At 41.0% G+C, this 26,119-nt stretch overlaps 1 protein-coding gene across 4 annotated transcripts in view; it reads left to right on the forward strand.

Annotated features, from left to right (window-relative positions):
• Positions 1–26,119, forward strand: part of LOC105929517 (disheveled-associated activator of morphogenesis 1) — a 63,386-nt gene that overhangs the window by 4,400 nt on the left and 32,867 nt on the right. For 2 of the 4 annotated variants that reach the window (XM_036147449.1, XM_036147452.1), the window contains exon 1: positions 17,216–17,647. The exons of 1 other annotated variant lie outside the window; for it this stretch is intronic. The gene's annotated coding sequence lies outside the window, so the exon portion shown is untranslated. Of the gene's footprint in view, positions 1–17,215; positions 17,648–26,119 lie in introns of those variants that run through there. One more of the 4 variants, XM_036147451.1, reaches the window with a different exon arrangement.

Genomic DNA, 26,119 nt, shown 5'->3' on the forward strand with positions numbered 1-26,119 from the left:
GCAGTGCAGTTTCTCCTATATTTTTTTTTTCTTCACTTTTTGCCTTCGTGGTGATGAACAGATCTGCTTAAACAAACAATTATAAAAGGGAAAGCTCTTAAAAGTTACGCTGCGTCAGAAAGAACAATGGGCAGGGCAGTGTTACTGTAGCTTTATGCGCCGTGGAGTCCTGCTCGACCTGTTCCTGTCCGGTGCGCGTTTGCCGCTGTCTCTGGTCTTTTTTTTTTTTTGTTGTTTAAGCATTTAGAAAATATCTCCTGAATGAAAACATGCCGGTTCAGTAGCTAAGGCAGCAAATCCGGTTGGTAAATATACATCAGTTGCTATCCTGGGGTTGAATATTTACCACCAGTGGATGTTGGAATCGGAGTGCATTATGCACTCCGGTTCTTATTAAGTATTATGTTTTTTTGGTTTTTTTTGCTGCCTTTAACTGCTCAATAATAGTATTTAAATAATAATCTGTTGCTGTACTCAAAGATAACTCAGTGGTGTTTTACAGAAAGCAGTTCATCACTGTTTTCTTTTGTCCTTCATCGCCCTCAGCAGCTGTTTTGTCACAACCAGAGCATCCTCCTCCAGGGTGGATCCAGCTTTTTTTTAAATTAATTTTATGGATTATGTTACCTAAACACACCTGAACACGTCTGGCCGCAGTGGAGGCGTTCCAGGGGGTGTCACTGTCTCATGCCGGCCCGCTCCAGCACGCTCTCCGCGGTTCGTGGTGGGTCTTGTGGGATCGGTGCGGACCTGCGTTACTCCGCCGGCCCGTCACAACAATAGGCCTGTATGACTGCTTGAATGTGCCATTCTCTGCGCGCTGTGCTTCACTTGGGCCAGACAATAGCGTCATTTAGCATCCCATCTCCGTTTAGGCCTGCTCTGTCGTACCCCCCTGCCATACCACACCATACACCCCCCCCCCAGTCTGCCCTGCCTTTGCACTTGTTCTTCATACCGGGGGGCAGCTGTTCTCCAGACAGCCATTGTTGGCCACACCCTATGCCCAGCCTCATGCATTGAGGGTCGAGGCTCTGTCGGCATAACTTAAGGAAACTAAGGAAATTCTTGCTTTGTGGTGATTTGGACTCACTTAATATCAGTTTATTGGAGACAAAATACAGAAAATGTGACCATTTGTTGTAAATAAAGCAAAAAACATTGTGGCTAATAAGATTTTTTTTTAAATTGCATATGTGTTTAATTATTAATTTAGGTAAAAAAAATAGATATCAGTGCAGTTAAGGGGAAAATAGTAAATATTCTTCATGTATGATGTTTAGTTCATATTCTGCAAGGTAAACAGATGACAAGAAGAGGCATGCCAGGATCTGGGTGGCTTACTGCTAAAAAAAACAAAACAAAAAAAACATTTCTCCAGGACTTCCTTATTTTCTTTCCCCCTCATGTCTCCTGTGACTTTAAGAGTTTCCTTGAAATGTCTTTCTAGGAATTTTAGGACAGAATGGGGAAAAGTATCATTGTTTTAGCTCCGTAACACAGCGCCTTGCATAAACCCGGCCCCCTGCTTGCTTAAAACCGTTTGTATTTTTTATTGGGTAAAAAGTTTAACTCAACCCTTCCCTGATAAGCTATAATTAACTTATCCATCTGCGGGTTGGTTTAGAGGCCCACAGTGGAGGGGGCACGCTGCTTGTCCCTCTTTCAGACCGTTGACTCTTGACCCCCGCGATTGTCGGGAGGTGAAAAGGCGAGCCACACAGCGGCCAGCAAAGCCACTCGGTGGTGGCAGATGTTTCATTCATGTGCCTTCAGGGCTCTGGCTTCTTCATGGGAAGTCCTCTACCCCGTCCTAACCCACAACACGCATCCTGACGCTTGTCAGCCACATCCGTAACGACAGAGGAAGCGCGTTGGCGGCAGACGTCAGGCAGTCTTAGGCTACGTTCACACTGCAGCCTGAAGTGACCCAATTCCGATTTTTTTTTTGCCCATATGCGACCTGGATCTGATCTTTTTATGACAGTCTGAACGACACTGATCCGATCTTTTCAAATGCAACCTGTGTTTGTACGGCCGGGTCGCATTTATCCGACCTGTACGTCACTGATACTTGACAAATGGACCTGGCTATGCCAAAGAGGTTGATTATTGTGCGGTAACAAGCACCTTTTGCAGGTCCATTCAGCCCCACGGCAACGCATTTACTCACCGCTTTGGCCGAAGATGTGTGTCTTTACATGAGAGCGCTAAAGAGATCCGTTCAGACGCACATAAGGCAAGGCAAGGCAAATTTATTTATATAGCACAATTCAGTACAAAGACAATGCAAAGTGCTTTACATGATTAAAATATAGCAAAATAAAACAGAATAAAAGCAAGTAGGAATAAAATATAGATAGAAAATAGAACAAAAAAGTGGTGATTCAGTTAACTAGGACAGTTGAAGGCAATTTTAAACAAATGTGTTTTTAATCTTGATTTAAAGGAACTAAGGTTTTCCACATCTTTACAGTTTTCTGGAAGTTTGTTCCAGATAATTGGAGCATAGGAACTAAATGCTGCTTCTCCATGTTTGGTTCTGGTTCTAGGTATGCAGAGTAGGCTGGAGCCAGAAGACCTTAGTGGTCTGGAGGGTTTATACGCTGATAACAAGTCTGTGATGTATTTAGGTGCTAAGCCATTTAAGGATTTATAGACTAACAGAAGTATTTTAAAGTCTATTCTCTGAGATACAGGGAGCCAGTGTAAGGACTTTAGAACTGGGGTAATGTGCTCTACTTTCTTAGTATTAGTGAGGACGCGGGCAGCAGCGTTCTGGATCATAAAGGTTTCCTTTGTCATTCGAAAATTATGAAGTCCGTTTCAGTAAAGCCGCTCACGTCGCTAAAATTTGCCTCTCTTCCTCTCCTCTTCTTAAAAAGATTGTGTTGGTAAAGTGCTGGCTTCGGTTGGAGAATAACGTAAAGAACGCAAGATACGCTGCAGCTTTACGATCCATGTTTACTTCCGCAAACAATGAGCACGCTTGCTACGTGTGACGTCATCGCGTCCTCTACTGCGCATGCGGGACACTTAGGTGTATGACTGCAGTTCACACAGGAGATCACATACAAGTCGCATATATTTGGAAATGTGAACGGACACGCAAAAAAATCCGATTTCACAAAAAAATCGGAATTGAGCATTAAGACCTGCAGTGTGAACATAGCGACTCGATCCACCGTCGTTTAGAGTCGGACGAAAAAACACAAACCCGATGTCGTCGTGCGTTTCAATGCCAACACCGACGTCACCCTCCGTCCACCCGAACACCTGCGGTTGTTAAAGGTATACTATGCAACCGGGGTTGATTTTCCAGCGAGGCTCCCCCCAGAGGGCGAAAGTAAAAGTGCACTGTCGTAAAGATGCTCAGCTGTTCTGGTTTCTCCGTCAAGCCAGGCGCGGTTGTTTTGAGCTTAGCAGACAGGCAAACGCAACAAAAAGTCAAAAAAACGGCAGTACAAACAATGACTAACACAGTGAAAGTATGAACATCAGGCTTCCCGCAGCGAGGCGGCCGCCGCGGTAGCGTCTCGCCAACATTCCAAAAAAAAAAAAAATAAAAAAAAAAATAATAAAACTCGATATGCTTGCATGTTTACTCTCGCAGTCTTGCACGAGACTTCTGAGGCTGTGAGTGCGGGCCGAGGGCTCCTGCAATTGCAAGTGCGGTATTTCCCCCACAGACCACCAGGGCGGCCGAGAAAACCTTTGTTCGACCTGAAATGACTCATTTAATCATCCAAAACGGTATGGAACACATTAATTAACTGAAAAATGTTGCATAGTATGCCTTTAAGTGTGTTCGGCCTTTTTAGACTCCATCCCAGTTCCTGTCTGCGCAGCTCAGACTCGCCTCCGCAGTTCAGCTCCACCATGAAGATCCCCGATATACAGCCTGCTGGTTTTCTATCTAGAACTGGGTGACCTATCTGATTTTTATTTTGGGCGATCTGATCTTGTTGCAGCCGTACCCATGAGAGTACCGGCAGTACAAGCCGTGCTACTTGCAATGAGCGCAGAGAGAGGGGAGAGCCTTTCAGAATTACTGCTACCATCTTTCGTTGGGATTTTATGTGATGGACCAAGACACATCGGGGGTTTAGTTGTGAAATAGAAGAAATGATGTCTGAAACATGTGACCTGCATTTGCATTGAGCAACCCTTACTCTGAAAGCCCCTGAATTAAGTGGAACAAAAAAAAAGGAAAAGAGAAAGCCATCTTCCCACAGTCAACGTAGCATGTGGGAGAAGGGGCTCTGGTCAGATTAGATCAAATTTGAATTTTATGGCTTGCATGTAAAACACTGTGGGGCGGTACAAAACTAGCACCCGCCTCCCAGAAGGTGAAACAGGGTGACGGCGGTTTGATTCCGCGGGCATGGAGTCAAAGTCCTGACCCAGGCCCAATTTCCGTCTTTAGCTGTCCGAAGGTGGCGGGAGTTACTCGAACCGCTCGCAGCTGTATTTGCTGTGAAAGGCGGTCCTGCGAATCATTGCCTCTGAAGCTGAATATAAATACATGGCATATATTTCTGGTTTTTATTTGTAGAAAAAGAAAAGAAAAGAAAAGTTTTCAAAAGATTGTTTTACGTTTGCTTGTCAATCACGCACAGCTTTGTGGTCGTCCTTTACAAAAATTTTTGGAAAGGACGATTAAGTGATTCAATTTTTTTTATAAATTCACGGCATTGGAGTTTCCCTTTTTTTAGTAATTACAAAAGCACAACCTGTGTAATAGAACGTGTAGCGACAAGGTAGACACCCCAGTGACACTTCCTTGTGTTTCACTGCGCTGCGAAGTCGCAGAGATTTTATGACCAGTCTCATCCTGCCATTAAATCTCAGCGCGGTTTACCGCAGTACGGAGTGACGTTTCTATTCTGGGTGCTGGTCTTTCCTTTTTCTGAGGCCTGTTATTTGGATTAATTGTCTCAAGCTGTTAGTCTGTCATGTAACAGAGTTCACACTCCACGCTTTTTTTGTTGTGGTTCTGCCCTAAGTATTTGGATCACTTAATTCCTCTCAGCATGCAGTCTTATTTATTTTTTTCTCCTTCAGCTGGTTTCCTTTTTGGTGAAAGAGGGTTTCAGCCGAAAAAAAAAAAAAACGCTCCTTTCTCGGGCAGAAATGAGGTAAGCTTTAGCTTATCATGACAATGGGGATCAAAATGAATCACGTTGAAGCCTGGGCCGCACGATGTGGAAAGAGTGTAGCCATTCAGGGCGTTCAGACAAAGGGCGCATGAGGGTCCGGTGTGTGTGCGCACGTGTGAGGGGGGGAGTCCCTTAACCGAGAGTTTGCTTTGAGAGGAAGGGAGGAGGTTTAATAGGCCTGGAGGGATTCATGTTTCACTTCATGCTCGCCTCCTGTGCCCCTTTGTCTACGTCGTATCACGGCTGGTAAATCCTGAAGCAGAAATATTGGAAAGTTTTTGTTTTTTTTCTCCCCCCTGTGGGTCTGTGAGCTAGTCTGTCTTTTTTTTTTTTTTTTTTTAAACATTTATTGTTTTTGAAGGAAAGCTTCCAGCTGGTTGGCTGCCAGCGTTTTTGCTTGACAGCAATATTCAATCAGTTCAGGCCGCTACTTGAAGTTCTCATAATGGCAGCTCAATTACAGAAATGCTGACGCGTGTTCAGTGTTTCCAGGGTGTGAATTATACCACACGCAACAATCCACCTTCATTATGTGCATGAAACTCCCGTTTTTAACCGGCAGGTCTTTTGAACCAAACATTAACGTCTTACATTCACGACGTGCCGGGAGGTGCGATGTAGGTGAGCTGGACTCCGGGGGGAACTTCTCAGGGTGCAGGTTTTATCTGATCCGGAGACCAGATATGGATCTGGTTTGAATCCGGGCCTCAAATGAAGCTCCTCCGATTGCCTAACAGATCTACATTGGCTAATTTATAACCCTCAAGGGTGCATTTATAATCAAAACATCACGTGGGCGTTCAAATTAAGCCACGGATCCTTTTTTTTTTTTTTTTTTAAACCTTTTTTCTTAGTTTCCCCTTTGACTGGATTAGGTCTGACGCTGACGCGTGCCTTCTGTGTACACACAGCTAACTGCGGGTAACCGGCTCTGATAAGCAGACGCATATCGTATTCAACAAAAACAGCCTGTGCCAGACCATGGCATGCTTAAAATTGTTGCCGCACCCTGCAGAAAATTAGCCTCCTGTTCTAACTTGTAGTGCACTTATAGGAGCAAGGCATGGAAAAAATATGTTTAGACCATGTCCCCCTGCCTTCAGTCTGAACTTGATCTGCTCAGGACCTCCAGATCCTTTTGGGCTGAACTTTGAGTGGAAATCAGTCCCGTCTTGGATACATGTATCATAAAAAAATGGAAATACTTGGTTAATATTCTGCTTTGGCTGTTTGCTTACTGCTTACACTGACTTGTTGTTGTTAGCATGTTTGCTAGTTAACTTAATTTCCTTTAACAACCACTGATGGCAGTCATGCTCATTTTAAATGAATTGGTAATTGTTTATTTAAAAGAAATGCCTTTGTTTGGGCAGAATGTTGCCTGTTGCAAAAAAAAAAAAAGAAAAAAAGTTGCTTACTTTTCCAAACTAGTTGCTTACTTTCAGGGCTAAGCTGTCGTCTTCATTCTGCCAGAAGTTGTTCACTGACAGCTACAACATATTGTCTTCTTGTTTTCGAGTTTGTCCTCCCTGAACTCCGCATGCTTCGGGTTCCTTGAACTTGACTTCGAGCGGCTGGTGCAGAGAACAGGTTCCCGCAGTGCATCATACCTGTGTGATTAGCGTTTCTTCGCAGTAAGCATTTAAAGCACCGGTGGAGTCTGACGACAATGGCTACGTCAGCAGCACGACGTTCCTTATGAGTCACCGTGTTGCTAGTCTTTGCTTATTTTGTGTTTGCGATGGGCTGTCGTGGAAAAGTATTTACCACCTTTTACAAATTTCATCTCTTTTTTTTTTTTTTTGCTTTGATTTCACAATAAATAGTTTAATACCAGATAAAGGCAACCTAAGTAAATTCAAATTGTTAGTCTTTTCCATTGATGTGGAGATATTCGGGCCCACTCGATGGAGGGCCGTTTCGTTTTAGCCAAATCAGAGAGTTTCCTTCACTGCAAAAACATGACTAGAAATAAGTAAAGTTTTCTTGAAATGAGTGCATTTGTCCTTGATTTGAGCAGCAAGTTTAAATGATCTGCCAATGGATTTAGATTTTTGCACTTAAAATAGGTGCAACAATCTCCATCATCTTATTTCAAGTGCAGTTTATTTAATCATCTTATTTTAGGTGTAAAAATACTCATTCCATTGGCATATCATCTTATTTACCTGCTCAAATTAAGGACAAATACACTAATTTCAAGAAATTGTTACTTATTTTTAATTTGGTTTTTGCAGTGTTAGGCATCAGCATGTCATGGCACAGCATCCTTATTTGATTTAGATCCAGACTTTACTAGGTCCCCTTTAAAACCTTCACTTTGTTTTGGTGAGCCATTCAGAGCAGGACTTTCTGGCTGGCTTTGGATCATTGACCTGCTGTGAAATACAAGCGTGCCTTAGCTAAGGGCCAGGAGTCGATGGCCAGACTTTCTCCTTCAGGACTTTCAAGCTGAAAAACAGAAAACATGGTCCCATTGATTAGGGCAAGTCGGTAAGATCCACAGCTTCCAGAAAGTTCCACCTTCGTCCAGTCAGTCCACAGAATATTTCCCCAAAAGGTTGAAAGATCATCAAGTTTTTTTTTTTTTCTCGGGGGGTGGCAAATGTGAGATGAGCTTTTGTGTTTATTTTCCTTAGCAGTGGTTTGGGGCTTGTAACCCTACCATAATTCGAAACAGAGGCAAATGAGTGCTGCAGTTCTTTAGATGTTGTCCCCGGTTCTTTATTGACCTCATGAACGAGTCCTTGGAGTAATTTTGGTCGGCCGGCCGCTCCTGGAAAGGTTGTTCCATGTTTGCGCCTTTTGTTTATCGTGCCTCACTGCAGTGTAATTGTATCGTAAAGCCTTAGAAATGGCTTTGTAACGCTTTCCAGACTGATTGAACTCAGGGACTAAGAGATTTTATTTAGATTGGCTAATAATGTGTTACTTTTATAGCCTACTTCATAGGGCTGGGCGATATGGATTAAAAAATAAATCTCCGATTTTTATCATACCAAATCCGATTAATCGATTTTTTTTCCCTCCTTTTTGTTTCATAAAAAGAAATTAAAGAAATTATTTTAAAACCTTGCTTTTTATGTCAAGCATTGCGTCAGGGAGTTGACCTGAATTCAAAGTGCAACTAAAAACAAGCTGCGAAACATGCAAAACAAGATGGTAGCCGTGCCATTATAAACAATGAAAATATAACAAAACATTTGCTGCTAGTGGTATTACACATTGAGCTAAGAAGAGGCTTCCCTGCACTTGTAAACTTCAAACTAAGTTAAAAAAAAAAAAAGTAAATAAGTAAATGAAGTACCTTGTATTATGGTAAAAAAAAAAGTTTCCACTTAACAATATTTTGACAATAATTTTGCCTAAACATATATTCAGCATCACATGCTGTTCTCTTCATGGAAACCCAATGAGTGTATTGGCAAAATAAAATCCAGATTTTCCAAAATTGAAATCTTAAAGAATTGTAAATTCGAATTAATCGATTAAATCGATTTATCGCCCAGCCCTACTACTTCATGTTGTCAGACAGGTTCTGTTGATTTCGAGTGATTTGATTCTACAGGTCTGGCAGAAGCGAGGCCAATGAAACTGAAGCAAAACCTCAGGTTAATAAGTTGACTTTTGAGCTGACAAGTTGGACAATATATGTTTTACACATAGGGGTAATTTAGTTTGCATAGCCTTTTCTTTAAATAAATGAAATCCTCATTTGAGGATTAAATTAAGTTTGACAAAAAAAAATCAAAAACAAAAGAAAACTGTAAGGGGGTAAATACTTTTTCACAGCACTTTTAAAACTTTTCAGGGATCTGTTTTCACTTTCCAGCCACACATATCGGCATTTTAAAAGTAAAATGTTTTAGCAAACAGTACTTTGAACATTTCTATATAAGTCACACCTGACTATAAATCTCAGGATCGTCCAAGCTATGAAAAAATTGCGCCTTACAGACGAAGAATACGTTTCAGTCGCCTGGAACTGCAGTTGTGAGCACGGAGTTGTTTGTTTCTAACGTTTGCATTTTGCAGCTGATTGCTGAGACGCCGCAGGGCAGAAGCTGCCAGGTCAATCCTGTTAAACACCAGGTGTCCTTGTTAAACTCCCCCAAACATCTTCTTCTTTCTTTTTTTTTTCTTCTTCTGCTGTGCATGTTTTTGCTTTACGTTTCCCGTGCGGTGCTCAGCGTTAGCGCAGTGTCATCTTGTAGTCCCGTATTGTTTTCTTGTTCTGCTGCGATTATGACGGCAGATAAGCAGCTTGTATTCCAGACGTCTTGCAATGCGCTGCATGACAGCTTTTTGTTTCACACAGGACTTTGCTTCTGTCATGAATCCAGCTGGCCGAGAGCCAGTTTCACATCTGTTAGCTGAGTAAGATAAGGCCAGAACCTCAGACACTATTTGCTCAGATCTAGTCTGGAGGATGAACTCACAGGGCACCTATGTGTGTCAGTAGCTAATAGGCAGACAGTACTTTGAAGCTGTCTTCGCCCTCAGAACAGACTGAGCTCTGATTGGATTATGTTGGATTATTACTACTCTGATTTGTTTTTACATCCTAGATCTTCTGTGATACTTATTGTTTGCTTCAGTATTTGTGAACACATTGATCACTAGTTTCTCACTGTTGGCCTACATCTGGAGAGATCCACAAGTTAAGCTCCTGGGTTTTTAACCCCCAAACGCTGTCTATGTGCCACGAGCAGATTCTCTGCACCTGTTTAACGTGGTCATTTTTCTCTGCCAAGGCCTTTCTCCTGCTTTAGTAAGCCCTTGAGTTTAAAATACACCAGATTTCCCTAAAGAAGTAGATTTATGTAATGTTACTTTGTAAAATTCAAATATGTTGGTTATAGATGGGGACGCTCCATTTTTTTTTTTTTGGGATTCCTGTCAGGTATTTGGGAATACAGATGCTTTCTGATCTGGATTAATTTTACCTGACATTAAGCTTTGTCTTTAGTCAAATACCCCGTTTACACTGCGTTGTAAATGGAACGCAAACTGAACTGAACCGAGCCAGACACAACCGAACCGTGCTAAATGCAGACCAGTTCCAGGGGTGGGCTCGGCCCGTTTTTTTTTCAGGCTTGGTTCTAAGATAACAAAGAGTGCATGAGCAAACCGCGTCATCTCCTTATCCTGACATTTCAGACATCCATAAAAATATTAGCTTCCCTACCGTGACACACGATTTCCAGTGATGATTCTGCTTAGCAGTGTGATGAAGCTCAGCGTCTGTCGTTGTTTCCTGCATCTGTAAATCCTGATTAGACGTTCGTTTGTCTTATCCACGTCCCAAAAGCCGACTCTGTCAAGTAAATTCACCAAAAGTTGCTGTCTTTGCCTGACTCTCCGCAAACAAGGAAAAATAACCAAACATAACTTCCTGAATGTTACGGGCGCCACCATTTTTATTTGCTCGAGATTCTCCTTCAATCCCAGAGAGCAGCAGTACCGCAGATCGTCACTAGGAGGCGAGGAAACCAAGGAACCGAGATAGCGTGATGTGTAAAGGGCCGTCAGAACCGAGCTCGGCTTGGTGAACTGATCCAAGCTCGGACTGAGCCCGGCAAGGATCGGTTTAACAAGGGTAGTGTAAATGGGGCATCAGTGTTGTTCAAGCTTATGTTAATAAAGTCAGCTGCAGTGTCTCACAACCTCAAGGTCAAAAGATTTATTTATCAGGATTTTCTGTTGTTGACACGGATTCATCTTTGTACTTAGGGCTGGATCTGGCTCTATGTTTAGGATCCATCTCAGTCTCAAGTGTTTCACAACCTCAAACAGGTTTCCAACCATTCCCATTAACTCTCTAGTGTTTCCTTGTCCCTGCTGAAGAAGTAGCCAACCCCACAGCATGCTGCTGCCACCACCATGCTTAACAGTGCACATATTGTTTTGCATATAAGCCAAAAAAGTTACTGCTTCCACCTGTTTGCTGTATCCCTAATAGGGGGTTTGTGGCAATCTCTAAATGGGACGGCACTCCCAGAGCCTGAGGAGGCCAAATGCATTTATTAATGTATAAACAGCTCTTTACACAAAATTGACCGTTTATATTTATATGTTTGCTGCAATATTTTCGCTGCATTTGGCTAAAACCTTCACAGTAGAATCTGCCAAAGCATTACCTACTAGGACCACGGCATCTAGTAGTCCAATACCAATGCAGGACTAAATCGGTCCCATAGATTCTTATTTCCTATTTACTGAATAAGTGACGTTAATTAATGGAACTATACCTTATTCTGCATAAATTCAAACCATGAGGAGGACAACGGTTTAGTCAGAACTGTAAGCCCCGCCCCCAACTGTTTTCACCCAATGAGAAACCCTCCTCTCTCCTCCCAGTCAACATGGACGAGAATAAACACGTAACTGAGGTTCGTGGTCAATCCTCCGGGGAAAAGAAAGCTTCATCGAAGACGTTTTCTTTTTTATCTTTGACATAAATGTCAGATAAATGATAATTTCTTAATTGATAATGATAATTTCCTAATTGTCAACACTTACAGTAGTAGGAGCTACTACTTAGCAACGGCTCCACACCTCAATGTGCCACTGGCAAAGAAAAATCATCCCTGGTTGTCCCCAGTTCGCTGCTTATACCTACTAAGAAAAAGCCTGGACTCACTCGATTGCGCAATCAATTAGGCAGTTGCTATTATCAAGTTACGCCTTCCAACTCATAATAGATTGCGTAAAAAGGCATTGTTCTTAACAAGATAAAAATAAATCCAGGTATAGTTCTTTTAAATCATCACTAGATCAACAACCGCATTGAAAACTACTTTAATATAAATTCTTTTTTGGACTAGATGTCCACTTTTCTAGGCTTTTAGAGCGCTCATCTTCTTTGCATTAAGACATTATATACACACGAGCTCAGTGAGGTAAGTGACAGTGTAATCGTAGATGCTTTAGTCATGATGTATTGAAACGCTCCTCCCTACCATTAATATCATTCCCTAAACACAACTTGCCTTGCTGGCTGCATCCAGTTTCAAACATATTTTCTTTCTTTGTTGTTCTCTTTCACAGCCGTGTTCTTGTTCTCTCTCTCTCTCTCTTTTTCTGAACATCAAGCGCCGTAAAGTGTCGTTATCAGATCTTGGACTACCTTTTTCTTGTTTACACTTGCTTGGCCACACTTTAGTGAATGCAGAGTGTTGTGCGGGCCTTCTGGGATGGACCTGATTCAGAGGGTAATTACAAGCCTTCTAAAGGGTGGGTAGAGACCACAGGGACCCTCCAGTCCTGGCATTTAATTTGTCAATGATGGGGTCCCTTTCAAGGGAAGGGCTACGCGATGGGAATTTATAGATACAGCCCCGCCCTTACAGAAATGTGTGGATACTGTCCAGTACTATTACCCTTCACAGTATGTACCCCGTTCTTTGAAGCTTGAAGAACTTTATTTCATTTAGATTTATTTAGGGGATGTTGGTCATCGTCTAGCTCAGAATAAACATATTTTTGGGTGCAAAGTTTTCCCTTTTTTTTATTCATTCATATTCAGTGCTTTAAATGTGTGCAGAATTTTACTTTCAACAGCATTTTATAGCATGTTTTCTGGAAAAGTGTTGATTTCTTTTCCAATTCTTCACAAGTATGAAAAATTAAAATAGTTTCCTAAAATATCGTTTGTTCGTTCCTTCCTTGGTTCCTTCCTTGGGTCCTTTGTTCCTTCCTTCGATCCTTCGTTCCTTCCTTCGTTCCTTCCTTTGTTCCTTCCTTACTTACTTACTTACTTACTTCCTTTCCTATGAGTTTTTGTGTCTCGAAAAGCCTGAAATTCCCTCTTGAAAATGTGTATGGACAATGAGAAAAACCATTAACCGCTCCAATAACACTGTTAACTATTTTATCATAACTGAACCTTTCAGGAATCGCACCATCCACATTTAATTAGTCTCCTCTACAGTTTGTCGCGATTGAGTGGCAAGTAAATTGGTTTTCATCTATCAGCGACTTTCAGCTTAAACTTAATTTTATTTAAGGATTAGGGCGCCCCGAAAGCAATAACACCATCTGTTTGTGTCTCCTCTCAGCTTCTTCTTTACTTTTGGGATCTTTACACATGACTGACATTGGTTCACCTTTAATCATTACCAGGAATTTTAAGTAAAGAACCTTTCAGACTTGGGTTCCGTCAAATAATGCCTCAAGCTAGTGCTCAAACGTGGAGGTTGCCATGTATTATGTCAGTCAAGCCTGATGGCTACTCCACCCGCTTCTAAAAGTTCCCAAACAATCTGCAATTCCTTTTTTTTTTTTTAAAACAGTGGGACGGAAAATATTCAGAAGTGTTGATGGTCAATGTTTTATCCAGGATAAAACCAAATATATCAGCTAGTTTGTTCAGATATGCTTCTGTTGTTTTAACCCCGAAATAACACAGCACATTAATGTAGGACAGTATTGGTAGCCGGTGAAAACTGTCATCGCCCTCAGTGTGCGTCCGTCTGCTTGGTGTACCAGGTGAGCATAAGGTCAACAAAACATCAGCGTCGGCTCTTTACTGACAGAGGAGAGAAAACGTCCCACCAGAACAGAAGTCCTCCATGGGAACAGGTCCTGTCTGTTATTCCAGCTGCATGCCATTCTTTTCAGAGGCAGCTGTCCAGGACTGTACAGCTTCCACTGTTATCCATTCATGACTGCACCAGTGTGGCTCGCCAATGATGTCTGCTATACCAGCGCGGCGGAGATAAACTGTTTCACACGGGCCCGCTTCCATGGTTCCACGGATCAAAGCCCCAAACTCAAAACGGGGAAAAGTCGCAGCGTTTTTCCGGGGGGGACGAAGAATGGTCTCCAGGCCAGCTTCGGGTGCGTGACTTGGGAATGCTTCAGATGTCTCGGAGCTGAAGGCAACGTTAGAAGCTGGCATCTCCCAAAGTGTTGGGGGGGGGAAACGCAGCTGTTGCAAGGCTTTGAACTTTTTAACAACCTGGAAAACATGGAAAGTAACATGACTAATTAACCCAGATCGTAACTTCTCACGTCATCACTTTTGCGCGTTTTTCCTCTTCGGTTGTGTCCGCGCTTGTTGCTCACAATGCGTTCTTTCAATTCCATGTCCAAATTTAAAAAAAAAAAAGTACAAAAATGTGTGAAATTTAGAATCACAAAGCAGCTGAAAGTTGCTGTAGAGGGATGATATCATGTATGGAGCACTAAACTCTGGCATCGATTCATAACACACTGGCCAGCTAACAAGAACAAGTCTCCAGCTTGGCTGTCGTTTCATATTGCAACAGGAACAAGAAAAGTCAGAGCAGTAGCTTGAAGACCTAATGGACCTGCACCCTAACCAGGAATTTTGAAGCAAATTGTGGCTGGCCCATTCTGCTACTTATTCACCACAGTGGTGAATGTCTGCTTTTGACAAAAATAGTTTCACTTATAGTTGCAACTTTAAATTCTGATGGCATTCAGATAGCTCTACTTATTTCTGCTCCACCAACTATACCTGCATTTCCATTACAAATGTGCGCAAAACTTTGTTGGCATTCGGCTAATGTCGAAAAAACACAATTTCGCAGTTGTGGTGATACCATTAAATACGAAATGCAAATAAAATTACACGTGAATAATTTTGTTTGCGTAACAACTCATTCAAACACACAGTGCAGATGGACATAAACATATGAGATGTTCATAATTCAGCCGCAGCACTAGCACATTTAATCAGGCATCCGAGGAGATGTCGCCGCCTTACTGAGACCTTGGAGCAACAAGCCCCTCATACTTGGGAGAGGCTATGGATGCAATGTCGTTGGGAAAGTTTGCAGTCGGCAGTTTTACTATGAAGATGGGCTGGGCGATAATTCGATTTAACCGATTAATTAGAATTTACAATTGTTTAAGATTTAATATTTTGAAAGTCGCGATTTTGTTTCCCAATAGTCTTCCATTAAGAGAACATTGTGGAACGCTGTATATATGCTTTGGAAAATGTATTGTCAAAATATTGTAAAAAGGAAAGTTTTTTTTTTTTTTACCATAATACCATAATACACTTTAATTATTTTATTTAAATTTCTCATTTACTGTCTTTGTAAATTACACAAGTAAAGTGAAGCCTGTTAGTTCATTGTGTAATACCACTAGCAGCAATGTAATGTCATTTTCATTACTTACAATGACATTACCCGCCGTCTTGTTTTACAAGCATGTTTCATAATTCATAATTTCCACTTTGAATTCAGGTGAACTCTCACGAAATGTTCGACATAAAAGCAAGTTTTTAAAACAATTTCTTTTTGTGTAACAAAAAGGAGGAAAAAAACATCGATAAATCGGATTTGGTATAATAAAGTCGGAGATTTTATTTTTAAGCCATGTCACCCACCCTACGAACAGCTATGGATTCAACACTTCCTGATGTGTTCTCTCTTTTTCACCAGTAGTAACATCCAGTTGTTGATCATGTGACCTGTGTTATGCAAAACAAATTGCAGTTTTGGGAAATACACCAATTTCAAAACAGCTGATAAACCTAGCGCAAAACCTTTTTCTCGACAGACGTCAGTCTTTTTTTTTCGAAATTGGTTTTGTTTCTGTTACGCAGATTTATTTTCCATTTCACCATTTGATGTTCAATGGAAATACAGCTATTGTTACTCAGATTTACATGGGCATTAGTGCTCCTTTTTCTCCCAATATCCATGTTACCACAATTCTTTCTGTCGGTGAGCTGTGGCTTGGTTGTTTAAAGCAAAGCAGCAGTGAATGGAAGCAGCTGAAAGTCTCAGTTCTCAACACGTAGTCAAACAGTCTTTTCTCCTCGAGGGATTAGCTGCACTGCAGTAACGTAGCTGTGAAAACACTATTCTATGGACACTATTAGGCCACTAAAACTCTTTAAGTCTGCTAATTTTATCACAGCAACATGTTTTTTTTCTCCTTAAAATGTAATTTCAATCTAGTGCCACTCATGTTGTGGCTGGGGTTGTAACTAATTTGGCTCGGATACTGAGCTAAAAGTGTCACCGTTGCAGCCTAATGGCGTGGAAAATGTTATTTATTTATTCTCTTTCTGTTTCAAACGATTACCTGTTTCACTCTGTGACTGGAGTATACACAACGTAGTTTCCATAAGCGTGGCTTCAAAGGCTCTTTGCGTGTCATAAATGTCTGTTGTTAAAATGACTTGTCTGTTTTAAAACAGGAGTTGGTCGATAGTAATTCTTTTGATGCTATCCAGTTTTGTGGTGTGTTGTTGCATTTATGTCCTGCAGTAATGCTTGACTCACCTTTTTATAAAAAAAAAATAGGTGAATGAATAATGGATGACATCTTTTTGCCAACACCTGGCAGGAAGCACTTAGAGCCTGAATCAGGTAGAAGACAGCCGTTCTTTTAATGAGGACATGTCTGATTGTCTTCTCACCTTCTCCCTAAATAAAGACGAATAAGCAATAATTAGTTCTGATGATTTAGCCAAGAACATTACATAAGAAAAGCTGTGTCAAGAAACGAATTACACGCTGCAGGGGAAATGGAGTTTCTTGCCCGTTTATGGAGGCTGGTTTTTGTTCGTCAGCAATTAGCTGAGATGCATGCACTATAAATCATGTGGGAGTTGTTTTGATAAAAAAAAAAAAAAAAATTCTCTGCATATTTCTCCTGTCTCACCATGTCCTGCACCTTTTTAAAATGGACCCTAGGTGATCATGTTGGGTTTATGCCCAAAAAGGTGGTGGAAACAGAAAAAAAAAATGTCAACTTTGAGAGTAATAGTAGCTTTTCTTCCTTATTTCTGCTTTTCAATTCTTCCCTCGGCGCTCGTGCGTCTCCAGCTCCCATCCGTATGTGTGCCGCAGTTTTTACACCGAAGTCCCGTTGTCGTTTTGCAGCTTTCCAAACAAGGCCACACTAAACCAGCCCTAAACAAGCTTCCCAAAGCCCTGTCTAAAGGTGGGGGAGAGGGGGGGAGTGCGCTGGGCGGCGGCGACTGCTCGGCTGCATCCTATTAGAACTGGGAGTGTTGAAAAGGGGTGTGGCTTGAAGCCAGTAACATCTGTGCTTGTCCCCTTTGCCCCCAAAGCATTCTGCAGAGAAAGGGAGTGGAGAAGGAGGCTGGGGAGGGAGAAGATCTCCTAAGAAGTTCTCGCCGGCCAGCTGGCTGTTTTTTTTTGCAAGATCTCAAACAGTTGATGTCCGTATGGCAGGCTTATCCTTTTTGTCCCCTGGTTATCAGAGAAAACCATCCCCCCATCTGACTGGGACTTTCCTCTTGGCTTCTTTTATCTTCCACGGCTTCTGAAAAGGTGCTTGTTACCCACGTCAGCCGCGAACCGAAGACTCTGAACCCGCATGGATTACATACCTTGCGACAGGAAATACTCTTCTGTGTGCCGTGTACAAGTTTTATTTTATGTCTGCCCTGCGGAGAGCTGGATGCTGCAGTGAGCACAGGATATAAAGGGAATGCCCAGAGCACAGCAGAGGCAAGCTCTCACCAGGACAGGGTAAGACGAGCCCTATAAATCCGCCTCTTATACCCTGTAATCAAATGAATGTAAGGAAACGGCTGGAGCTGAAGCCGGCTATCTGCTGGCTGGAATGTGTGCACGGGCTGCATGTGACCGGCAGATAGTTGGAGGCTATCACTCTGCAAGTGTGCCTAAGAGGAATTGTGGCTGCTGGTGTGATTTATCCCCACCCTCAGCAGAACATCAGCTGGATTCCTCGCACCAACACGTAGGTGATTGTGTCATTTCTGACTAATTGAGAGGTGCAGGAGCAGGGAGCGGTAAGAGGTGTGGGGTGGGGGGAGGATGACACGGCGGTCCTGTTAGGGCCCTGGGCTTATTTCTCGGTGGGAGAGTTGTGCTGTGCACGCAGGGAATGCCCCGTAATGACAAGGCATGCTCTGGTGGTAGAAATATGCGCTCTCCACGTACAGGCTGCTACCTACCGACAGCTTTCTCTCCCCATTATCAGCATCAAGTGAGTGTGTGAAAGAGAGGGGAGGGTGGCATACTTTTTTTTTTTTTCCATGATTGGAGGCGGAGAGAGGGGGTTAGAGTGGAAATAATCAGGTCAATGAGGGAGAGAAAGTCACCTTGAGCGGAGATCATTTCCTGCTGCTGCCCACTCTCCTCCGGTTCTGGTCCCAGGAGGCTGCGTTTACTCCACATCCCGTGCATCACAAAGGGAACTGACGGCCAGCCTTTGTAATTCGGTCGGATTGCGCCCCTGCCTCGGCGTGATGAAGCTGGATTTCTACCCTGTAATCCTTAATGGTTCGGTTCCTTGTTTTTGTCTGCTGAATTAGAGGAGCAATCCTATTTTCTTCCTCTATAAGCACCCAGAACAGATTAAAAAGGAGGGTAATGTGCATTGGAAAAGGGGCTTACATTAAATCACCCACCCAGCTCGAGCCGGTCCCCCCCACTGCTGCGGTTACCATAGCAACTGTGGGTGAGGCAGGGATTTTTTTTTTTTTTTTTTTAAGCTCATGCTGCCTCTCAGGGTGTCTTAGGAAATATTATGACGCTCCTCGTGCTCTTTTATTGACGATCTGTCGTGCTGCATATTTTATTAATGAGGATATAGATTTGTGAGTGTTGTTTGACTGCGAGCAGCTGTGCACACAGTAATGTTGACTGTTCCCTCTGCAGAAAGAGATTGAGATGTTAGCTGTTGTCGGTCCGCTGATCTCAGTCTTTCAGAGTCTGTAGTCTGTATAAGCTCATCAAATGTTTGTTTTGTTGGCCAGAAAGATCTCTCATCAAGTTTGCTACTTCCCTTTTAATTCACTTCTCCTTCCCTGCGAAACCTGTCATCTCCAATGGTGAAAGAAGCACACACTTACCAGATTATAATATAATACAGCTCTCTCTTAATGCTGCACGACTAGGAGGTATACAACACTGTACTGTACATTTATTTGCACCATAAAGACGTGTAAAAAGCCTTAAAATGATTAAGTCTCTAAGTGCAGCTGCATAACATTTCTTGAAAATTTAGAAATATACAACTCTTAATTTGATAATTGCGGTTTTAAACTAAATCAGCAGTTACTACCAAACAATTAATGTGGAATAAATTTGACAAAACATTTCCAATTGTAAAAAGGTCTACTCTGTTTCTATGAACTTCCTGCTTCCCTGAGCTACAACTACACTGTGAAAACAGAACTAGAAATAAGTACAATATTCTTAAAATTAGTGTATTTGTCCTTGTTTTGAGCAGGTAAATAAGACTCTTTGCCAATGGAATAAGATTTTTGCACTTAAAATAGGAACAATTCATCTCCATCTTCTTATTTCAAGTGCAGGAGGTCTAATTATCTTATTTTAGGGGTCAAAACACTCATTCTATTGGCAGATAATCCATTTTACCTACTCAAATCAAGGATAAATACACTAACTTTAAGAACATTTTACTTATTTTTAGATACATTTTTGCAGTGTATCATGAACACAGAGGTCTATTTCTTTGCTGGCCTGTAAACTATTTTTTGCCGCCACACATGCCAAGCATCCTGTATGGAGGTAAACGTGATCTCAGGTCACTGTTAGAGAAATAAATGAAAGAGTTGCATCTTGGTGCCCCCGTGGCTCCATAACCATTAGATGGTGTCTGCATGAAAGCCAGTGGTTTGGGAGTGATGCCGTCTGGCCGACAGACGGCATCACTCCACAAATGCAAACGTGGAGCTCGCTGATCCCTACTGAGTTAGAGAATAAGACTCTCCAGGTATGTTTGCAATGAAACCAAGAGTAAACCTTTAGAATAACACCGTCATGGCTACTGTTCAGCACAGTAGAAGATTTGTGATGCTGCGGGCCTGTTACTCTTCCAAAGCCATAGGAAGCTTGTTTAAGACAATGCAATGTTGAAACACCATCACGTCTTAAATAAAAATCTGCCGCCATCCAACAAAAAACTGAAAATACATTACCATTGGGTCTTTTAGTCAAAAAATGATCCAAAACATATGCCCAGATTCCCACAGACATGGTTTACTGGAGACTAGGGCTGGGCGATAAATCGATTTAATCGATTAATTCGAATTTACAATTCTTTAAGATTTCATTTTTGGAAAATTTGGATTTTATTTTGCCAATACACTCACTGGGTTTCCATGAAGAGAACAGCGTGTGATGCTGAATATATGTTTAGGCAAATGTATCGTCAAAATATTAAGTGGAAACTTTTTTTTACCATAATACGAGGTACTTCATTTACTTATTTACTTTTTTTTTTAACTTATTTTGAAGTTCACAAGTGCAGTGAAGCCTGTTCTTAGCTCAATTTGTAATACCACTAGCAGCAAATGTTTTGTTATATTTTCATTGTTTATAATGGCACGGCTGCCATCTTGTTTTACAAGCATGTTTCACAGCTTGTTTTTAGTTGCACTTTGAATTCAGGTCAACTCCCTGACGAAATGCTTGAGATAAAAAGCAAGGTTTTAAAATATATTTTTTATTAATTTCTTTTTATGAAACAAAAAGGAGGAAAAAAATCAATTAATCAGATTTGGTATGAAAAAAATCGGAGATTTATTTTTTAATCCATATCGCCCAGCCCTACTGGAGACAAATGGTTATTTCAGACCTAAAACCTTTAGAAAATCCAGAGGAGAGAACAAAATGGACCCACTGCTATGGAGAATCTAGAAAAATTGTGCAAAGAGGAATGGTCTCTATATGCGCAAATCTTGTGAAATCTCATAGACAAGCGAGTTTATAGATGACAAAGTTGTTCTTTTACTGGCAACAGTGGACTATAAAAAATATTAACTGCAGGGTTGCAGATAATTGTGCCACTGATGACTTTAATTAAAATCAGAATAGATGCTGGTGCATTAAAGGCTGCATTTGAATTGGAATTTGCTAACTTGTGTTGCTGGTACAGATTACCACAATTAGAATGTAGTTATTAAAAAAAACAAGATATGCAATGGTGTTCAACATTATTTTTGTTTTAATAGCTTGTCGTAATTTTGTGTGCTTCCTTCTAAATAAGCTGTTTTTTCTTGAAATGTAGCCTTAAAGTAAAACACAGATAACAAAGTTAAGGCCTCTTTTTTAAGTATTTCCCTTCTTTGCCCCAAATCTAACCTCCACTTGAAGGTCTGACCCTTTAGAAGAATGCTAACATGGGAGGGTAGGGGGGGGGGGGGGTTGGAGAGTCTCTCCGCAGAACTAGTTTGACAACCTTGGCTGGGTAAAAAAAGCAACAACCTCTTAACCTGGTTTTTCATCTCTGTCCTCCCTTCATTTTACACTCCCATGCATATTTTTTTTAAATATAGACTTTTGTCCTTTTGGCTTCTTTTATCTTCAGGAACCAATTAAATACTGTCATAAACGTGCCATTTATGGTCGGAATGGGGAAGCTACAACTTTAGCACCTCTGCTTAGGGATAAAAGGTTTAAAAGACTCACTTATGTTGAGTATTTCCAAGGCAACAAATCAATGAATGCACAATCCTTTGTTGATGAAATAATGCTGCTGCCTGCGAGAGATAAAACATGTCTGCTGTTCTGAAGAAAAAAAAAATTGTTTTTTTTTTTTTGCTTTAGCGTTTATTTATAACATTAACTTTGACCCCTCAGAGTTGGTTATTTTGCTTCTCAGTCTATCTACCTCTTTTTGTTTGAAGACAGCGTTTTACCTCTGGCTGCTGGAAACAGGTTCGTCCAGAGCAAATCTCATCCAAGCCGTGATCATGTTTCTCTGTGGCGAGGAGACGTGTAATGATCACAAGGTTTCTGTAATAAGGAAAGATGGGGTAAAAATTGGATTACCCATATTATGTAAGAGGGCTAATAGAATTTACTATTTTTGAAACGAGAGAGACTTCCTTGTCTTTTGAATGGAGATGGACTACAAAATCATATTCATCTTAATTTCAGACTTTAATGTATTATATTGAGTCTTAGCGACATTTGGTTTTCCCTCAGACAAAGATGTACTTATATGTACAAGGGGTTGTAGAATAAAGAGACTTTGCATTAATAGTCAAGTTTGTAACACTTCAGAGTCTTGAATCAGCAGAACGCCTCAAACCCTCCACCATTTAGGCAAAACGTATCTGTTATTAGAAGAAATGCTTCCTTTGTCTGCTCCTGTGCTGGCATCCCCCTTCTTCGCTCATGCTGCTTCCTTGTATGCTAATCCTGTAATCTGAGAGCCCCTTCAGCTCCCTCAGCCATGTGACATTAATGCTCCAGAGGCTATACCACCGCCACATTTCAACAAACGATCATGTAGCGTAAATGCATGCTAGCACCTTAAAAGTCGGAGCCAAACTGCTCCGCTGCTGTAACACTGTTAATCGGAGAGTCCTGCCAACTCTCTGCTTATCAGAGGGATGTGATTGACTTTAATCTGCTAACCTTCCAGCCAGCGGTGCTGTCATGGCTCAGAGCGTCCAGGTCTGGCTTTGTTCACACGTTATGTTCTCAGTCCACTATTATCTAATTGACCGAATAAAGCCTAAGGATGTGATCAGGCTGTGCACAACAAATGGAACCAGTGTGGCATTAAATAACATATTTATATGTTGTATCAATGTTATATCATGACACCGGTTATATTTTAATAATCTATAAAATACGCAGTGCCCTCTTTAGGGTTTAAATGTACATTTGGGAGGAAAGTCTGACTGTATTAAATGTCCCCTGCTGTTTTTATGCTCTGTTGATGTGCTTACGTGATATAATCACGAAATACATTTGTGATTTCTCCTAAATCAGAGAAGGTGAGTATTGCGGGCACCTCAATACCTTCCTGGTCTGCCCATAATCCGGCATCAACTGTGGTATTATATTTGTTTCATTCAGCTTCTTATGAAAAATTTGGGGTTATAAAAAAGGATAGGTCCGTAGGGTTATGGCATGATCCGATCTTTATCCCTTTTAACAACAAAATGAAATTTTCATTCCGACTCTAAATTATAATCTGAGATTGGGGGTAGAAAGCTTAATACTACAGAGATTCAGCAAACAGAATTTTATGGCTAATATTTTATCTCCTATTTTTGAGAATAGGATCCTGATTTTAGCAAATTCTGATTTCTTTAAGAACTTTGATAAGAGAAAATATTGGACTGGCACTGAAAATATATTTTTTCCCACCCATCCTGCCATAAGAAGTCATCAAGTATTTATATTATAATCTCACACCCTGTGTGTGTATAAAATAGGATTGATTTAAAACAAAGAAAAAATGATGGTAGAGTTAATATTTTAAACAGTATTTGGTAATTAGCAATTAATGACATTAGCCCCTGTCAGTCTGCCCCAGGGCAGCTGTGGCTACTAACATAGCTCACCACTGTCAGGGTGTGAATGTGTGAATGACGTGCTTTGGTGTCGTTGGACTAGTTAAAAGCGCTATACAAGTACAAGCCATTTACCATTAAAAGCGCAGCCTCCCTGTTTATTCCCTAAAGAAGCTATAGCTTTAACTCTGGTATTTCCTTTGGACTGATAACATTATAAAGTCCACTATGTTTCACACCAGAGTTTAAAAAAACAGAGAAACTTTGCTGTACTTCGTTTAGCCTCCCTGTTATATGCTAAAAGTCTTGCTCTCGCTCGCTCTATCGCAGCCTGAACGATTCTCTTTTAAATTGGTTCTCCTGTGTTTTCACTGACTTCCAGGGTTTCAACACAGTCTGGAATTTGATTACAGTGTTGTCTATGTCCAGATAAGTATTGAGAAAAATAATATTTATTTTCAAGATTTTATTCATTGTCCAAAGTTTTTGTTCTTCCTTCTTTCTTCCCTTGCTTCCTTTTTTCCATCATTGTGTCCTTCCTTTCTCCCCGTTCCTATTTCCTGTGTCCTTGCTTTGTACCTTCTTTTTCCTTTCCCTTATCCTTTGTGTCTTTTCCGTCCTTCCTTGTCATTCTCCTCTTTCTTTCTTGTGTCCTTCCTTCCTGTCTTTAACTTCTTTCCTTCTTTGTGTCCTGTCTTCTTTCCTTCTGTCCCTTTCTTCCGTGTGTCCATCGGTCTTTCCTTCCTTCTGTTCTATTTGTTTTCCTGTTGAAGTATCTTTCCTTCCTTGTATCTTGCTCCCTCACCATCTGCCTTCCCTCTCTCCAGTTTCTGTTCTATATTTAATCCTTGCTCGGTGTCGAAATATTTTCCGTAAATTCCGTCTGAGGTTTACTACTTTATATTTTTAAATGAACATAAAGAACGGGGAACTCTAGAAGACCTAATCTGGAAAAGTCTGGAATGTTTGCATGGAAAATATGTAGGAACCCAGGACTTGATCATTGAGTCTTCTTCCTGCACAGACCAGCATCACCTACTCATGGTGCATTCACTGATCGCAATAAAATTTTTATTTTTTTTTTAGTTACCGCATTTCCGTTTAATACCTCTAAAGTATTTCTGTATTCCACTCAGGAACATTTTACGAAGGCGGATTGTTACAGAACTTGGGTGTCAGAAAATAAATGTTGGTCTTACTAAACAAATCAGTATAAAGCAGTTGTACTGTTTGATACATTTATTGATTGTCATTCAATCTGTTTATCTGTATATTTCACAGCCCATATAAACATTTGACGTTTATGTCCGTATATGGGGGATTTTAGTTGCTGTGATAACAAAAATTAAAAAATAATCAGTCAGAAACTGCTGAGAGATGCAAGCTGGTGCAGAAGAAGGTATTTCACACATCTGTTTCCAATACACAGCTGTCCACTGTGTTCTCTTTCCAAGGTTGAATTCCTGCTCCAAGTTGAGCACATGCTCACGAAGAATCGTCAGCCCCAAAATTACCTTTTACTATTTTAAAATGGTGTACAAATCAATCTAATTCGTTGTTTTTTTACACTAGAGTGAAACAACTATACAGTGTATTTTAATGTCTAAAATTATATTATTTATTATAGTTATTGTAGTTATTTGTAATGCCTGTTATTTTGCCGTTTGTGTCACTGCCTCATGCAGCATTAAATAAATCCAGCTGTTATTATTTTTATAACAGAAAGGCACACTCCCTTAAGATCAACATTCGTTCGACTGCAGTTATTAAAAAGGGATTCAGTCTAGAAAAGATCTGTATGACAAAATCTGGAAGGAGACAGCTGTCTGAAAAGTGTCAGGCTATCTTTGATTTCTTGGTTTGCCTTCTTCTCGTCACATGTCTGGTAACGTGAACGTCTCCCTGTTTAGTTTAAGATGTTCTCCTCAACTTCTGCCTTTCCTCCAGCCGACCTGACAGCTTTTGAGAGTTTTTAATAGCGGGGTCTCGTGCAGGCACCACACGCGCACACGGGCTCTCGCACACTTCACAAACACTGGGATTCTTTTTACAGTCTGGACCTCAGCCAGGTCATCCGCCAAACCACATGGTCGAGAAAACAATAAAACCATCCAAAGACAGAAATCTCCCCTCAAACAAACAGAGAACTGTCTGAATATAGGCAGGCGGAGTCCTGTTAGATGTGAATGAAGAAAGGAGTACAAGTGCCTACGACACACTTTGGTCCTTCTCCTGCGGCCGGGTCCGAGAGTCGATCTACGCTGGTATACACAGCATTCTTCTTGGTTGTATGAAAAATGCAGCTGTGTCATGGCATAGGGCTGGACGATATAGAAAAAAAGCTTATCGATTAAAAAAAAAAAATGCATATTGATCGATATCGATAATTATTGAAAATATTTAAAACCCTATTTTATGTGCAGCTCTGCCTGGACATTTTATGATGTTGCTAAATGATTTAATTTTAATAAAGAACACAAACACAGAATTCCACTTAAATCTTTATTTAACCTACTTTTTTAACCATAACAGAATTTTTTTTAAAGAAAAATGACTTAAAGGTATACTATGCAACCGGCGTTGATTTTCCAGCGAGGCTCCCCCCAGAGGGCGAAAGTAAAAGTGCACTGTCGTAAAGATGCTCAGCTGTTCTCCTGGTTTGTCCGTCAAGCCAGGCGCGGTTGTTTTGAGCTTAGCA

Source organism: Fundulus heteroclitus, chromosome 15 (genome assembly GCF_011125445.2).
Source record: "Fundulus heteroclitus isolate FHET01 chromosome 15, MU-UCD_Fhet_4.1, whole genome shotgun sequence".
In the NCBI taxonomy this organism is placed as follows: domain Eukaryota; kingdom Metazoa; phylum Chordata; class Actinopteri; order Cyprinodontiformes; family Fundulidae; genus Fundulus; species Fundulus heteroclitus.